Source organism: Diorhabda carinulata, chromosome X (genome assembly GCF_026250575.1).
Source record: "Diorhabda carinulata isolate Delta chromosome X, icDioCari1.1, whole genome shotgun sequence".
In the NCBI taxonomy this organism is placed as follows: domain Eukaryota; kingdom Metazoa; phylum Arthropoda; class Insecta; order Coleoptera; family Chrysomelidae; genus Diorhabda; species Diorhabda carinulata.
The window spans coordinates 16346097-16365048 of NC_079472.1; the positions used below are offsets into that span (position 1 = coordinate 16346097).

At 35.8% G+C, this 18952-nt stretch overlaps 1 protein-coding gene across 1 annotated transcript in view; it reads left to right on the top strand.

The window, feature by feature from the left end:
- The window catches only part of LOC130900648 (S phase cyclin A-associated protein in the endoplasmic reticulum), a 70207-nt gene that overhangs the window by 15544 nt on the left and 35711 nt on the right, over positions 1-18952 (top strand). The window lies entirely within an intron of this gene.

The window sequence follows — 18952 nt, forward strand, 5'->3', positions numbered from 1 at the left end:
AAAAAATGGAATTACCCAGAGGGCCTTCGAAAAACACGACTCGAATTGACAGATCCCGGAACGCAAACGACAGATGTCGAGATATACTAACATAGATAAAGGGAGACCTTTTTCGCTATTCCTCTATACATCCCTTATGTCACCGACACGGCTACTTTATATTTGAATCTCTTTTATCATCATTATTACCCCCTTTCTCTTCTACTCGTCCGCGCCCCATCGGACACGACGTTTACAGGATCGTATCGAAAAATTATTTGAATCGTGAGCGAAGAAATCGACGCTCGCGTTTCGAAAGTCTCTGTAGAATCGTTGTTATTGAATTATTTTTTTATGATTAAGAAAATTTTCCGATAAAAAAAATATCGTACGGAAAGGGTTATAATAAACAGTTGAAAAAAAATACAAGCTTGAAAAAATTAAGTGTCACCATTCATTTAACTATTTTTGCTTCTTTAATTCTGTTTTCATTTCAGCCTTTTACCTTTTCAAAATACTTTCCGCGGGAGTTTCTCCTCCCGAAACAATATTACTCTTCGTGTTTTTTTCTTTTGGCAATTTTTATATGTTTTTTTCGAAAGGTTTTGGTGCTCTGGATACCGCATCCAATTTTGATCACCACTAGCACAAGCTAAACATAATTCTTCTCTAATTGATCACTTATCAAGTAGTTGGATAAAGACGTAAGAAATAATAATTTATTCGAAATTAACCTATCAATATTCAGTGTTCCCTTCACAGGCCCTAATAACAGCTTACAATCGTTTTTTCATCGATAGAACGAGTTTCTTAACTCTATCTTGTTCGATGCTACCACATTCTTCAGTGAGCGCCGTTTTGATGCCCAAATTAGTGGTTGGTGCACGAACTTTTCCCTTAAGTTCATCCAATCCGATCCGGACATTCCACAACGAAGATTTCGTCATCTTGTCAATATCGCAGTACAGAACCTGCATGATTCGGACGGACATTTTTCGTCGTTAATTCTTCCGTTCCACCGCTAGTTTCAATACTCAAACTTTGTTTCTAGTGAAATATCCACCCAAACCATCCAGGATCTATCCGCAAGAGCGACGTTTCTTTCGATGCAACGTTGCGGGAATTTTACATTGCTACCAAAACCACCTTATTCGCCGGATATATCACCTTGCGATATCTTTTTCTCATTTAAAAATCCAAAAAAAGACGTAGAAGGAATCAATTTTGAATTCCACAGCGACAATTTTGACATCTTGTGAATATCGCAGTACAGAACCTGCAGTATTCGGACGGGCATTGTTCTGTTCGGTTCGTCGTTAATACCCCCATTGCACCGCTAGATTCAATTAAAACAAACTTTGTTTCCAGTGAAATGTCCACTCAAACCATCCAAGAACCTCCTACAAAAGCGACGTTTCTTTCAATGCAACGTTGCGCGGTTTTTTCTCCAGGTTTACTGTAAACTCGTCGTCTTTTATCGCTACCATAGGAAAACTCGTCAGTCCAATTAACGTATCCTTTGGTAAATCGTAGACTCGTTGTACTGGGGTTAATTTAAGATCAATATTTTACTTTTTTGACTCAAGACTAGCTGCCTTAAGTCTTCTCCCGACTGTCCAGCTTTTCTCTGAGCTTTTTTTGGACTCGATTTCACAGCGATGTCCTGACAATGAATTGGTTATTGTGTTAAATCGTCTTCAGAATTCTATTTGGTCATAACTTGCTCATATTTTTGATTCTTTCGTGAACGTTGTTACATTCTAACAGTACCAAGTTAAGCGACTTCGCGGAATGGAAGAACGTTCACGAAAGAATCAAAAATATGAGTAATATGTACAATAAATTAAACGTTCTGTACGTGATTCGAATCTTACTACCTTTCAGTAGCCATCAACCAGATTTTCTCGTTTGTTTCCTGTAACTTATCAATAGTTCTGTTAATTGTTAATACTCTATATCATAACCACGTTTTCAAAGAATATGCTACGAGGTGTATTGAAAAGATATGTATCTACCAAGACGTATTTTTGAATTATGAATTCGATTTGAATTTCCAAAAACGCGTATTTTCAGTATTTTTGATCAAATTAACATGATTTACAAAATCTCACAACGATTTTTTGTAACATAAACCAATTATATTATATAAGTTTCTTGCCAAATGATGTTTTAAATGTAAAATAGCATCGTAGCCCTAAAGATCGCAAACGCGGCTTACAAACTTTTGGTTGGTAGATCGAATAATGAAACAAAAAATGATAAATTTCTACTCTGAAACTTTAAAAAAACTCACTGTCGAACGCGCGTTTTGATAAACAAATTATCGTCTTCAGAGTTTATTTTCAATCTCTGGAGACGATAACTTCCAAAAATTTTAACTTAGTTTTGAAAATATATTTTCTTTAACACATTAGCTGTTTTATTTTAGTATTTATATCTATTTCTTCGTTTCCTAGACAAGTATATGAAGTTGTTAATTTCATTTAGTGTATCCTCATTCAGATTAATGTTAACAACTTCCTTGATTTTTGGTTTTTCCTCTTCCAAACAGCACGATTTACAATTTAGCTGTTCCTTTATTTGTTTACTTCATAACGGGCTCGAAATTTCTTCTCATCTAACACTTCCATTCGCTGGAAAATAGCTACGAAGGCTGCTACTTAATTTTCGAGACTGAACCAAATTTAAAATTGCCATCAAGGATTTCGACATTTTTAATGCTGAACATGCTCTGATTACATTGGTATTCGATCTCAACACTTTAATCATTATTAGCTTGTACTAAATAACTCAAGTTATTAAAAAAAAATGTTTTTTATTTATAACAACGGGGCTAGTTAAGTCCTGCGTATATCTAACACGGTATACACACAATTAAGTACGTACACTCGAAGGAGGGTTGGATTTTGACTATTTAATTCATCAGTATGTATGTGCGTGTGTATAAACCACCCACAGATGAGTCGGTAGATGGGTCACGGTGTTTGTACCATGAATTTCAAACGTATTTATATTCTATTAATCACTTGTTCTCCCTATAGCCTCTGGATACAAAAAGGGATCACAAATCTATCTGTATCTTGGTTGTTTAGATGTATATTAATCCCTTTACCGATTTATTCGTATAAGTAGAGGAGTTTCTACAAATTATGTCCTTTGAGAATCAATCATCGCAGAGATTTTATTATCGATTTTTTTATCTGGAACTATCGATCATTCTATTAATTATGTATTCCACTTACTGTCGTAATATTTCAATCGTTCTAAGTATAAATTAATTACGTATGGTAAATATAAGAGTGAACGACTCCACTTGCTGTCTCCAGTGCTATTTCAAGACTCAGCAATGACATTTGCTTAGAGCATAGGCGACAAGGACAATTTCCGGATCCAAGACCAGCTCAAGCATCATCAGAAGCCAGCTCGTCGTCTATTTGGTATAGCCATGAAAAATTAATAACGCCTAGTTCGAATAGAGCAGAAATTCGAAGCTCTGGCATCGTTCCCAATGAACTGAATATTTAAACCGAAAATCAGACCCTATAGAAGTGAACAGCTCTCCACATATGTCCCAACTATCTATCTCATCATTCCTTTTTTATTATCTTTACCACATCTTTTCCCTCCAGCGCTTTTTCTTTTTCTTTATTTGTTCTTTTTCTGTATATGTCATTTTATATTATTTTTCTTTCCATTCTCAGCATAATTTCAACCTTTTCCTTTACCATACTCAATATCTCAGCAGCAAAAATCATAATGTGTCTTATTATTACTTTTATTTGTTTGTTATTTTTATATCTTCGCTCTCCTATTTGTACGAAGCGTTCTATTCGCTGTTCATATGTTTTTTTTAACTTCTTCTATTCTATATCCATCTACATCTAGGTTATGGTATATCTTTGCCTTCAAACTTCAAACTTATATCTTCAAATTTTCGCTTCGATTTTATTAATTTTGGGACCCGTTTTTTCTTCAATTCCTACAACGTTTTTATTCTCCACTTCTATCACTATATCGTCCGCAAACGCTTTTTTAAGAAAATGCGGAGACCAAGTAACGGATTCCACCAGGAGCGCTGATAGATAAATGACTCTCGTACCCTAACAACTCAACCGCCATCTTCTGTGATATTCATTTAACTATGATCTATGGTGATGTCACTTCTATTTGCGCGTCTGTACGTGTTCCGTTCTTTCGTCGTCTATTAATTTATCATGTCATGAAGTCTTAGAATTGTCCTTGCACAGATAGCAACCAGTTTCTATAACTCTATCAGTTATACAGCCAATATTTTTCTCTAACCCTTCTTTTGAATCCCTCCAGTGGTTACACTCGAAAAACGAGTGTCCCTCATCATCCGGTTCGTGTTCACAAGGAATATTCCCAGGTGTCTGTATGGCATTCCCAGTCCACGGTTCCATATCCTTTATTAATCGTCTTGTTGCAACGTCTGTATTTTTGTATCACGTTCGATGGTTGCCGCATCCTGTACATCCTCTCAAGTTCGAAAGCCAGGAGGTCCACGGGGATCGCTATCACTAGTTGGCGATCCCCAGCTCATCGTTTTGCAGTATTTCTCCATCCTCGGGGTTTATTACTTGATCTCCGTCTCATAGGAATCGATTGGGTCGTCGCTATCAGTAGCTTTCGATATCTATTTCGTGTTGTCTTCTTTCCATTGATAGTTTCTGTTACCTTTTACTTTGACACCATATTGTGCTCTTGTTATAGCACTCGAAATTCAAATGATTATTTCTATTAGTTTTATCAACTTTATTTATCGATATTTATTTGGTAAGTGTCTGCTACAAGTGTATTTTACCCCCTTTTTGGCGATGGTAAAAACTAATGTCGGTAATTAGCCAAATTTAATTGATTTGGAATCCATATTATCGAAATTAAAACTTGGGATGATGAAAGCCTTGAAAAAACATAAAGATTTTGACTTATTTCTTTGTACGATCAAAACATTTAGTTGTTTAGTTCCGAATATTTGGAGATTGGAAATCTGCCTTGTGGTCTCCCATCTCACCACATCCTGATTTTCTTCCTTATAATATCCTGACTTTTCATTCTATCCCTGAGGTTCACTCAGTCGTCTTGCATTCGGAGAATACGAGGTTGGGCTATTAAATAATGAACGTTTCAATCTCAAATTTCTCGTTAAATTGAAAAAAAACTCCGACTGAATGCTATAAATTGTTGCAAGAGGTCTATGGGGACAATTATCTATCTCGTGCGCGTGTTTTTGAGTGGTGTAAGCGCTTTATTGAATGTCGAAAGAGCACTGAAGGTGACTAGCGTCCAGGTCATCTTCAGTGTCCAAAATCAACGAAATTGTGCGTGCAGAACGATTAGAAATTGGAATTACACATGACAAAAGTTGGTGCCAAAAAATTTGACTCCTGAACAAAAGCTCTTGCTTCAACGGATCTGCTTAGATTTCCTTGAAAGGTTAGAAAAATATATTCTTTGAAAGAGACCCGATTTGAATCGATGGAAGCTGTAAAGCAAAAATCGACTGAGCTCCTGAAGGTTATCACCAAAGAGGACTTCCAGCACTGCTTCGATCAATGGAAAAACGTACGGAAAGGTGTCTGGCGAGATATGGGGAGTATATTGAAGGGGATTATTTTTTTAATAAAACTTTTTTTCGTAACCAGTCTCGTTATTCAATAGCCAGACCAATTCCAATTGTTATTTTTTTTTTAATACAAAAATTTTCCGATTCAGTTACCAATCTTCCTATTAATAAATTTTTTCCTTTCTCAAATTTCGTTTTATTGTTGGAATTTTTTACCAAAAACAAACGGCTATTGAAAAAAAGAACGCCGAGGTTTGTTTTGAATTGATTTGACAGCAACTGGATCCCTAATGATTGAACCTGTCAGACAGAATCTGATACATTGAATGGGAAATCTGCAGTTCCATACACATAAATCGAGAGGGGAAAGGTGAAGGGAAATATATATATATGTAACAGTGCACATGTCGCTTCGGTGTATTCTTCCGAAAACTTGACCGTATGGCCTGCTAAAAGAGCAACCCTCCGCCGTCGTCGGCGTGCTAATAAGGGGTGAATGGAGGCGAAAGAGACGTACGGACAATCGTAATCCCCGATTATTTCATGCTTTCATTATGTTCCGAATCTGATGGGTTTATAAGTAAGAACATACAATGCGTTAATAAATTTATTTACGAGATTTTATTCAATTTCATCGAGGCGATTTTTCACTAAGCAAATTCGTAGTTTGCCATACGTTTTTTTGGTCGAAAAGAGAAAAATAAACTTACTGTTGAACTAAAATAAGACTAAACGAAACGTCGGAGTTGGACATTACTAAATGATCCAAGAAGAAAAGAAGCTTCCATGAGTAAATCTAAAAAACAAACGATGCTAATCTGTCACTGTGACAACCGCATTGGTGTCTATTGTTAAGTATTTGATAGATAAAAAAAGAATTTGCTTCTTAAAAGATTCCAGTGCTACCAAAACCACCTTATTCGCCGGATATATCACCTTGCGATATCTTTTTCCCATCTAAAAATCCAAAAGACGTAGAAGGGATCAATTTTGAATTGATTGAGCACGTCCAAGCACCTGCGACTAAGATTATTTCGATATTCCCGTAGAAACATCGAATTAATGCCTTTATTCACCCGATTTATCCTCTAATGACTTTTTTTTTGTTTCCCACTGACACAGAAAAAAATACGTGTACAGCGATTTTCATCATCACTATGAAGATTTTCAGTTTCTACGATATGAGACGAGTTATTTAAGTTTTGAGGACTGTACGGCATCAATTCGATGTTTTGACTATTCAAAAACGTTTTTGTTTGAACTGATGTGCTAGAATTCGCGTTGTCGTGGTGGATAATGATTCGTCTTTTGCGCTGGGTTTCCCTGATCTTTTCGAACACTCCTGGTAAACAAATTCAGAACTGACTGTTTTACGTACGGTGGCGACATGTCCACTTATTAAGATAAAATAGGCAACCATGTGAGATTTTTTTGGACCGATGGTCAAATCTTTTTGATGTTTTCTTGGTACAACCTTCACGAAATTCATCCTGCGACTTCGATTTCGGAAAATCGGCGACGTTTCATCCCCAAAAGTCGAAGCCTATTGCTGTTGGTTTGATCCACGTCAAAAATCATCGCATGAAAATTTTTGACAAGTTGAATGTTTCGCGTAACTCAAATAACACTCGTTCTTCGTAGGTTCGCCATTATAAATGTCAAAATTTATAATGGCGATGTCAGATTTGATATATTCGCATCAGTCATATGTCAAAACTTGAGTAGCGACCCTCGTATTAGTGGAAAAAAATGGTTTGAACGCACGAAAAAATGTATGCAACTTGAGGGCGAATATTTCGGAACGAACTTGTTTCTTTTCTGTTTTATTTTTTGTAAAAACTTAGAAGGTAACCCCTGGTATTCAACATTCAGTTGGATTTAGTTGAATTTTGATCATTAAAGCACTCAACCCCTTATCGATACACGAACTCTTTTGAACCGCCAACAGGTTTTACAAATCGTTTATGGACAATAAAACATCTAACCCGATACAAAAACAATTCTAAGAATTCGTTATAACTAAAAACCATAAATAAAAACACGATTTTTTCGTATACAAAAACTGGTTCGTTATAGTCGCTACAGACCAATAATTTAACGAGATATCTAATCCTACGATGTCCGAAGGAGGAAAAAAAAAATGACGACGAGACGTCACGAAAGGACGTTTTTCAAGTCGGAGTATCTCGAATAATTATTATTATTATAGTGGGCGGTTAAAAAATCGGCAACTCCTACTGGAAACGGAGCTACCTTCTCGAGTAAAAAAAATATGTTGCATAATAACAGAAGTTTCCATATCAATGATACAGTGTTCACAAAATATATATTTGGGTGTCTCTAAAAAAAGTTTGTTCTAACTCTTACCCTCTCAAATGTTTCTATAAAATGTAAAACGATCTTCACAACACATGAACTCTTTAGTTCAACTCCAAAGGGTTGCTTTTTTTATTTTAACTTCCCAATTTTTTTTTAACTTCGAAATTAAACGTAATTTATCCAATTTTTTATTATAGTAATGAACCATAATGACCGAAACACCGATACCATGACCTTACCAGCAGATGGAACTGTCTTTGCCTTCTTTGGAGCCGGTTCTTCCTTCTCAGTCCTTTGTTTTGATTGTTCTTTGGTTTCGGGTGTGAAATGATGGACCCAAATTTCATCCATGGTTATGAAAATCTGTGAAATATTGTCAAACACTCGATGGAAATATCTTCACGATGCTGGTTTTGTTTGCCTGCAGATGGAACGGTCTTTGCCTTCTTTCGAGCCGGTTCTTCCTTATCAGTCCATTGTTTTGATTGTTCTTTGGTTTCGGGTGTGAAATGATGGACCCAAATTTCATCCATGGTTATGAAAATCTGTGAAATATTGTCAAACACTCGATGGAAATATCTTCACGATGCTGGTTTTGTTTGCCTGCAGATGGAACGGTCTTTGCCTTCTTTCGAGCCGGTTCTTCCTTATCAGTCCATTGTTTTGATTGTTCTTTGGTTTCGGGTGTGAAATGATGGACCCACGTTTCATCCATGGTTATGTAAATCTGTGAAATATTGTCAAACACTCGATGGACATATCTTCACGATGCTGGTTCTGTTTGCCTGCAGATGGAACGGTCTTTGCCTTCTTTCGAGCCGGTTCTTCCTTCTCAGTCCATTGTTTTGATTGTTCTTTGGTTTCGGGTGTGAAATGATGGACCCACGTTTCATCCATGGTTATGTAAATCTGTGAAATATTGTCAAACACTCGATGGAAATATCTTCACGATGCTGGTTTTGTTTGCCTGCAGATGGAACGGTCTTTGCCTTCTTTCGAGCCGGTTCTTCCTTATCAGTCCATTGTTTTGATTGTTCTTTGGTTTCGGGTGTGAAATGATGGACCCACGTTTCATCCATGGTTATGTAAATCTGTGAAATATTGTCAAACACTCGATGGACATATCTTCACGATGCTGGTTCTGTTTGCCTGCAGATGGAACGGTCTTTGCCTTCTTTCGAGCCGGTTCTTCCTTCTCAGTCCATTGTTTTGATTGTTCTTTGGTTTCGGGTGTGAAATGATGGACCCACGTTTCATCCATGGTTATGTAAATCTGTGAAATATTGTCAAACACTCGATGGACATATCTTCACGATGCTGGTTCTGTTTGCCTGTAGATGGAACTGTCTTTGCCTTCTTTGGAGCCGGTTCTTCCTTCTCAGTCCATTGTTTTGATTGTTCTTTCGTTTCGGGTGTGAAATGGTGGACCCACGTTTCATCCATGGTTATGTAAATCTGTGAAATATTGTCAAACACTCGATGGACATATCTTCACGATGCTGGTTTTGTTTGTCTGCAGATGGAACGGTCTTTGCCTTCTTTGGAGCCGGTTCTTCCTTCTCAGTCCTTTGTTTTGATTGTTCTTTCGTTTCGGGTGTGAAATGATGGACCCACGTTTCATCCATGGTTATGAAAATCTGTGGAATATTGTCAAACACTCGATAGAAATATCTTCACGACGCTGTGTCTTTTCCAGAGTGACCAAACGCGGCACCCATCTTGCTCACAGCTTTCTCACGTCCAAATTTTCAGTTAATATACGATGTACGGCCCTTTTTGAAAAGCCTACTATGTCTGCTAGCTCATAGACGACGATCATCCACGACCGCTTTGTGGATATTCTTCAACGTGGCGTCTTCAAACTTGAAACATTTGACGTATAGATTGTGTATTTTTTAAGAAACTACCGCCATCTCTACGTTAGAACAGGTACTTTTGGGACAATTCTCGTATATAAACAATTCTTAAAACAAAACTTCCACCTTTTCATGTCACTCTATCTGTGAACTCTCAATTAACTTTCACTCAACACACTTTCACTTAGTACGTACATCAGGACTGGAGGTTTCGTCAACTCAAAACATCTCTTTGGATTTTACTATCAACGGATTTGCAAAGAAAGTGTTATGCGGCTTACTTCGTCTAGCTTTAAGAAACTTGAATGTAAATACTTTAGTCTTTGTCTATGGACAGCCTCGAACTCACATAGGAGATATTCGGATGTTTCCATTGACTCCTTCCAGAAAAGACAAGAGCTGTTTACAGTTTCTCCAAGGTTCTTCAGATGGTAATTCACCAGTGTGCAATGAGTTAACGATGGAAGGGTCTTTCGAGACCATTTGGTAGAATAAGAAAGAAATATCTTCGTTTGTTTCAGACCTGGGGTCTTGTTACATGTTGACCTTGATTTGATGGCTCTGTAAGAGGCTGCGGTCCAATGGAAGGAATTGTCTCGACTTTTTTTCGTCGGATGATCAGCTTGTTCATTCCCATGTCCTTCGTTGTAACCGGATACGCATATTGTTATTTCCTCAAGTGTTTGGAGGATTGCTTTAGCTTCAGTCTGAAGATTACATCGATTAAATTTTCCTTCTCTTGGCAAAACTGGTCCAGCGATTAGAAAGAATGTAACTTAAATTAAAATAATGATATTTGGGAAAAAAAAACAACTTTCGTTTGATAATTTCGGAATTTTTATTAAGATATTTGGTTTCAATCATGATCATTTTTTTTATTTACCTTTTTTGCATATTTCGGGCGTATCATAACGGGCGGTGGTATTATTAGCACGTACACAGGATAAAACCCTAGATAAAGTCATCATAATCAGTCGTGCATAGAATTTAAAGAAGGGTTTTATCAAATAAACATAATATAGAGCAACAGAAGTGCTTTATCAGCCCTCTACGGGGGGTGGACGACCTACGAGTAAAATCACCCCGTCCTGGGGTGAGATATCCGCAGATTTACTCTTCGACATACGGGTTACTTTAAAACGCATGCATCAAATTTAAATACTGTGCATAATCGAAGTAATTTTATATACAGAACGTCCTACCAAACATTTCCTTTTGCTTTCACTGTAAATATTATTAAATTTTTTTTTCTAATTTGTGCGATAGAATAAAAAAAATCTAATTATTTTATACAGTTGTGCGATCCGAGGGTTCGTTTCTCGCGACTGTCTTTTTCTTGTTCATCAAAGATCTTGTATAAAATGATGATGATTTCTTAATCTATTTTCCTAGTAGTGAAATGTTTGTCTTATGTAGACAGAAATATGTGAAAAAACTTCGAATATTTTATTGTTTCGAGATTTTCTATTTTAGATTATTGAAATATGCATTGAGTACTAGAATTTTTTAAAACAAGGTTTCTACTACTTTTTTGAAGAGATTGAACCTTGTTAAACGAAAAATACACGGAATTTTTTGAAGAATTCGATTATCTTATATAAAATGCCACTTAATTGTCCTATTTTCAACTACGCCCTCAAGTAGTGGGACTAAAATTCTGAAATAATTTCAGTTTTGAAAAAACCACCGACAAAATCTTGTCCAATGATTATGGCACATTTGTCTTTAATAATTAAAGAACTGGTTCACGTAATCCAAGAGAAATTGATCTCAATTGATTTCAATCTCTTACACAATCTTTCTTTGGTGGTCAACACTTGAAAATGAGCTGGAAAATATGATTGAATTCATAGAAAACACAAAAAAACTTGTTCCACGATATAACAAATGCCTATAAATTTTCGGAAATATCTGAACACTTTTTTCTTTATATACAACCAAACGGAACTTTGTGGATACACCTCGTATCGACGCTTAATAAATATATCAAATATTTAGAATTGATTTAACTTTTTTTCCCGCTGGTTTTTATCAATTTTCTTTGAATACGAAAAAAACATTTCGCGGTAATCTATTGATTGGAATTGACGTATAAAATCCCCGGACCCTTTCCGTGTATGTATGTGTGTGTGTGTTGATGCCCCCAGTCCATTAAATAAATTTTATAATTGAAAGTTCACCTCCTCATGAATATTACAAGGGGTCGATTCACCGTGATTTTATTAACCAAATTAACCCCGTCTATGATTTATTATTGTGTCGATTTAATGCAAAATTTTATATACATATGTTACCGACGAGTTAATGCGTGTCATTTATACCGTATAATGGCACATTTGTTGATATTAAAAATTTACTTTTCGCATGATAATAAGCAATTTCATTTTCTGCGGATAGTAAAAACATTTTTTAGTTGTTTTTACCTGGAAAATTTCATACGGATAAAATAAGAACTAATGAAGATGTAGCGCCTCCAAAGTTGACAAATTTTGTAAAAAGGGTGCCCCATTAGGGCGCACAAAAGCCGCGTAGGGCTGGATATTGTGGATATTGTATATATACTACTATGCACATGTCGTATCCCTAGCGTGCTGTGATGATGGGTTTATGGGAACGAAACGTCTCGTCTAACTGTACACGTTGCTTTTAGTCTCCCTCAGAATAAACAGAGTTGGCCCTTTGTGCGGTCTCCGATGATGGCATGTCACTTTCGGACTCTACCGAGATAATATGTCATTTTGGAAAATGAGCTTGTTTACGATGGAACGATGGTCCTCGAGTTGATGTAGAGATTTACGATTATACACTGAGAAAACATTACATTTCAAATAAAGAACAGAAAACGATGTGACGGCGGTTATCGGATAGACCGAAAAGAAAAAAAATTGAAGAATCCCTTGATATCGCGACATTGTTTACTTTCTTTTTCAGAAAAATATGAAGGAGACTAAAACTCGACAAATTGAATTACTTTGTAAAACGCGGCTGTGCAAATAAAAGTAAATTAATTAGTTCCGGAACTTCCTTTCTCCGAGCAGTTTCCAGTTATAATTTTTCTAAAAGAGAGACTCCAACTAAATCGGTCTCCATCTTTTAAATTGGTTATAAAGCAAAGTTGACTTTCGGGGTAACTGACACCGCCTGTTTGCACAATTTAAAATATAAAATTACGCGAGCTTCTCCATTTTTTTTTTGGAAGGAAAATTTTCAAATTAGTTTTCTTTGTCGATGTCAATTAGTTTTGTCTTTCCAGCTTTCCGAACTGGAATAAACTTGCTGACTTTACGATTATTATAGTTTATTTGAAAAGGAATACAAAATTTTTAGGACACCAAGAAAATTAACCCCAATTTTTGATAGAACATGGTCTGCGTAAGCTTCTAAAGTTGATTGATGATACGAATTTTATATCAATTTGTAAAAATTATTAAAGAAACTCAAATACCTTTAGCTAAACATAAACAACAAACAGTTTAACTGAAAATCCTACTAGAAAGTTTTTCAAAATATCTCTATTAAAGTCATTGCACTTTTGCATGTTTTTTAACCAATTTTCGAATTGAGGTACCTCCAAAACATGTGATTTCGAACACTTCTAGTAAAAAACACTCAGAATTGACCGTTCTAAGTTGCGACAATTTGGTTCGAAGTGCTTCGTGCAACTTATGTTGGATTTGGCTCGTCTGGAAAGAAATTAAAATCCTACCAGGAAGTTTTTCAAATAAATGCACTTTTGCATGTTTTTTAACCAATTTTCAAATCGAGGTACTTCCAAAACATGTGATTTCAATAAGACGGAATCATTTGGTGCCAAACAAGGACTGTACGGTGGATGACGACCCATCAATTCGATGTTTTGACTATTAAAAATCGTTTTTGTTTAAACTGGTGTGTGGTGGAGAATGTTTAGTTTTCTGTTATTATTTCCCTGATTCTATCGAACACTTCTGGTGAAAAAATGTTCGATTTGGCTCGTCTGGAAAGATCCATACAGTCGATTGTTGGTTAGTTTCACAGATCCACGATCTATCTTGACAACCAAATGTTCATGCGAGTGGAACTGATGGAATTTCGACCAGTATTGAATCAAGACATCAGCAAAACTCGAAGGCTCGAGATGTTGCTTCAAATAAAAATCCTACTAGGAAGTTTTTCAAATCAATGCACTTTTGCATGCATTCGAACCAATTATCGAATTGAGGTACCTCCAAAACATGTGATTTCTATAAGACGAAATCATTTGGTGCCAAACAAGGACTGTACGGTGGATGACGACCCATCAATTCGATGTTTTGACTATTAAAAATCGTTTTTGTTTAAACTGGTGTGTGGTGGAGAATGTTTAGTTTTCTGTTATTGATTTCCCTGATTTTATCGAAAACTTCTGGTGAAAAAATGTTCTATTTGTCTCGTCTGGAAAGATCTATACAGTCGATTGTTGGTTAGTTTCACAGATCCACGATCTATCTTGACAACCAAATGTTCATGCGAGTGGAACTGATGCACGAGCATGCCAAAATCTCACTGTATGTCACAAGCCCATTTTGGACGACCGTCACGAAATTAATCCTGTAGTGAAGTGCGACCAGTATTGAATCAAGAAATCAGCGAAACACGAAGGCTCGAGATGTTGCTTCATCATCAAAAATCGAAGAGAATCGATGGGCACACTGATTTTATAGAAATTCATACCAGAAAACAGTTGGGTGGAATGGACAGAAACCATTAAAGGAATGCAATGAAAGCCGGAGCTCAGCATCTCAAAATAGATTAAATATTCTGAATAAAACAGGACAGGATACTGTCAAAAGAATCGAACTCTACGTTCTAATATTAATAGTTGTTTATAAAATCGTCGTTTTTTATTCCATATCGACCTCCTACTGCTTTCCGTTCTCCCTTCCTCCAATGGAAAAGGGAAACCGTTTCCTTGTCGGTAGACGTACAGGATTTTTCGCTAAGCCAATTTTAAAATTCCGCCCCCGAAACATTATCGGTTCTGCATCAAGGGAGGCTCTTGTGTGTATTCCTGTAATGCCCGACATAATGCTTACCATACCGAAATATGCCGTTTGGTATAATATTCCAAAAGTGACGGCTGAATCCACTTATTAGGTGGCCGAATTGTTCACAACACGTTACTACTATTAAATCCATACGATTTCCATTTAACCGTAACCTTCAAAATATTTTGTCTTTCCTATTTCCCCTTTATGCCCTTTCGGGCATCATACTATTGGGATTTTCGTTTTTATTCTTCCTTTACCTATTTTTTCCAACATTTCTTTTGCTATCTCATTTATCGGTCGTATTGTTTTCCATTGTATTTTCCCTTTCTGTGCTACTTATCGTTTTCGTAGCTTAAACAAAGCAAAAAAGAAAACATGGAACAATAACAGAAGCTTCAGGAACTAAATCAGAATAATGGGAGGAAGAAACTGACAGTAAATAACAAGAATAAGAGATCAAAGAAACAAGCAAATACGGAATACATATTCCGTTATTTCTCGATATTCCCTTCTATTTTATTTTGTTCTCAAGTTATCTATCGAAATTCTCTCATATCCTTTGTTCTTTTTCCTTCCTTCTTCCTCCTTTAGTACTGTTTTCACAAGTCTATGGTTCGTTCCTATTTCTGCTTCTGGTATTATTCCTCCAATTATTCTTTCCTCATCTTTTTTTGGTATGTTATTTAATCTATTGCACTTTTTACTTCACCTTTCATCAAATATTACTCTAGTATCCAATTGACAGTTATAGCATTATTTTGAGCTAGCCTACGAACTTTCCTACTCATTTGTTTTGTTTATTATGTTGAGCGAATTTGGTCCTCTTTTCAATTCACGGGATAGAAGCTTTTGTATCATTATATTTTCATTGAAATATTATCACCCCGATTCGGTGAAGCAATTGATATGAGATTAATTGGTGGTTGGTGATAAATCTCCTGGTTTCAGTGATCTTGAATTTCTGTAGGTTGTAATACTCGGGAAAGACGTGCCTTGGTAACTGATTCCACACACTCGCACTTCTCCAAAGACCTTTCTTCTACGTTCTAAACTGTTCTGATCAACTCTGGATCGCCTATAAGTCGAAATGCTCTCTGCTGTATTGAGTCGAGCATCTTCAGGGTATGCTTGGGAATTGAGCTCCAAATGTGCGAGCAATATTCCAAAGATGGACCAATCCGGACCTTGTAGAGAATCAGAAGCTTTTTGATCTTAAGACGGGTATTGATTGTGGTGATTCTATTGGATTTGGGTAGTAGAGGTTTGTAGTTTTGTCGAGTAGATCGTTGATATTTAAGAGTAGATAACAAGATGCATTCTTGGGTATAGCAACGTTGACCTCAAACCTTTCTGAGGTGGATCGGTCTTTGAGAAAGCTACTCACGATTTCTTCATGACCTTGGTAATGGTTAGGACTAAAACAATCGAACGGTAGTTATTGGGAACCGTCTTTTTTGCTCCTTTTTGTATGGTTTGATCCTAAGAAAGTTTTCAATCTGCAGGGAAGATACCTATTTGATATGATAAAGAAAAGTGTTTTCATATAGGACTTGATAGTTTATTTGTTCATTTAAACTTTACGATTCGCTACCAAACGACATTATTCATTCCTGAAATACACCCTCGAACTGTAACCCACGTACTTCATCTATTAATTGTACACTTTCGAAGCGTCATCCACTCTCACTACTTATACTGTGATTATTGTGACTGCGACTCTCAAAACTTGTCATTCCGAACCGTCGAGGAAAATGAAAGAACTTTTCCGCAGATGGCCGGATTTTCCATAACACTTCAATGTAACAGACAAAAACCAATCGAAAATTATTATTGCATAATCGATTTAATTTACCGCCACTTTGCCATAATTATAAGCGAATTTCTCGATGGTTAATGGAAACAATTGGAATTTTGTCGATAGAGTAAAAAGTTACTGAATTGAAATGTTTTTCAAGAGGAATGTCAATTTTAATGTTTGAAGTTGATTAATGTCGGATAATTAATATTTGATGACACTCGATGATGATAACATGAGTTATTAAGTTATATCTGCACCTCATATTTTTTTAATTGTTGTAGAATATCAATATAATGTTCAGACTTTTGATATGGAGTACGTGGAGTTGTTTTCTGCATCTCTTATTTTTTTTAATCGTAGTCGAAGATCAATATAATGTTCAGACTTTTTATATGGAGCTCGTGGAGTTGTTTTCTGCATCTCATATTTTTTTAATTGTTGCAGAAGATCAATATAATGTTCAGACTTTGGATATGGAGCACGTGGAGTTGTTTTCTGCATCTCACACTTTTTTAATTGTTGTAGAAGATCTATATAATGTGCAGACTTTTGATATGGAGCTCGTGGAGTTGTTTTCTGCATCTCACACTTTTTTAATTGTTGTAGAAGATCTATATAATGTGCAGACTTTTGATATGGAGCTCGTGGAGTTGTTTTCTGCATCTCACACTTTTTTAATTGTTGTAGAAGATCTATATAATGTGCAGACTTTTGATATGGAGCTCGTGGAGTTGTTTTCTGCATCTCATATTTTTTTAATTGTTGTAGAAGATCAATATAATGTCCAGACTTTTCATATGGAGCACGTGGAGTTGTTTTCTGCACCTCATATTTTTTTAATCGTAGTCGAAGATCAATATAATGTTCAGACTTTGGATATGGAGCTCGAGGAGTTGTTTTCTGCACCTCATATTTTTTTAATTGTTGTAGAAGATCAATATAATGTTCAGACTTTTGATATGGAGCACGTGGAGTTGTTTTCTGCATCTCATATTTTTTTAATTGTTGCAGAAGATCAATATAATGTTCAGACTTTTGATATGGAGCTCGTGGAGTTGTTTTCTGCATCTCATATTTTTTTAATTGTTGTAGAAGATCAATATAATGTCCAGACTTTTCATATGGAGCACGTGGAGTTGTTTTCTGCACCTCATATTTTTTTAATCGTAGTCGAAGATCAATATAATGTTCAGACTTTTGATATGGAGCACGTGGAGTTGTTTTCTGCACCTCATATTTTTTTAATCGTAGTCGAAGATCAATATAATGTTCAGACTTTGGATATGGAGCACGTGGAGTTGTTTTCTGCATCTCACACTTTTTTAATTGTAGAAGATCAATATAATGTTCAAACTTTTCATTTCCGAGAAAATTCACGTTGGAAACAAAATCTGTCCAAGCCTTTGGTTCTAACTCAGTCATAGGATTTCTAAATTGAGTATTTTTCGTTAGCTGGGGGTTATTAAAACTACTGACTTCAATATTTCCCATTGTGAACTGAAGAACATTTTGGTAAATGTAAGAAAAGCAGTTCCCGTTTTCACTTTCATTTTCATTTCATGTATGCTGGAGATAAATTTGTCTATGAAAAAAAGTGTGTTAGATCTAGATTAATGCAGTGCATAAAAAAATCATCCTAAAGAAAATTTCGTGTTTTGGACAGATATGGCAACTGCTCATTATCCAAAGGACTTCTACAGAGTTGATTATTTCGTTTAGAAATGTTTCTAAATTGTCTTAACTGAGGCGAATTGAACTGTTTTGACGAAATTTGAAACGAAACGGTAAACGCCATAATTTAAAAGCGATCCGATTAGGTGCTGAATCATTTTTCGAAGCTTCCAAAATATGACTTTGAAAGTAAATAAATACCTGACGAAAACTGTGTTGTAGGATCCGGGTTATTTTTAAAGAAGACGCAACTTTGCATGATAATTTATGCTCTAGATTGATCGGATGGTTATTAGTTATCTGTTCAAATAACGCATTTTGTGAGCCAATTTTTAGTCCAGATTTAAATCCGTTCGAATTTGTTTGGGATAAAATGGGGTTTGGGTTTGGCTTGGGTCGTTTATGGTAGTATCTATCGACCCCCACAAATTCTTTGCGCCAATTTATACGAAAATAATCGCAAAACATTATTCAAAAGTTGATTCAAAGGATGCTCCGTAGTTTACAAACTCTTATAGGAAAAAATACTCTCTAATTAAATTATTAATTTTATGTTTGACATTGTAATTGAATCAACTTGTAATTGGTATGAAAATAGGCAGTTTCACCATTTTTCTATAATAACAATGACGTCGTATTTCTACCTCGGGACGTTCTGTATATATAATTATATTATATGGGTTTATCGATTAGGTAACGGTGTATTTATGATAAAAACTACGTTATCAATCGGAAA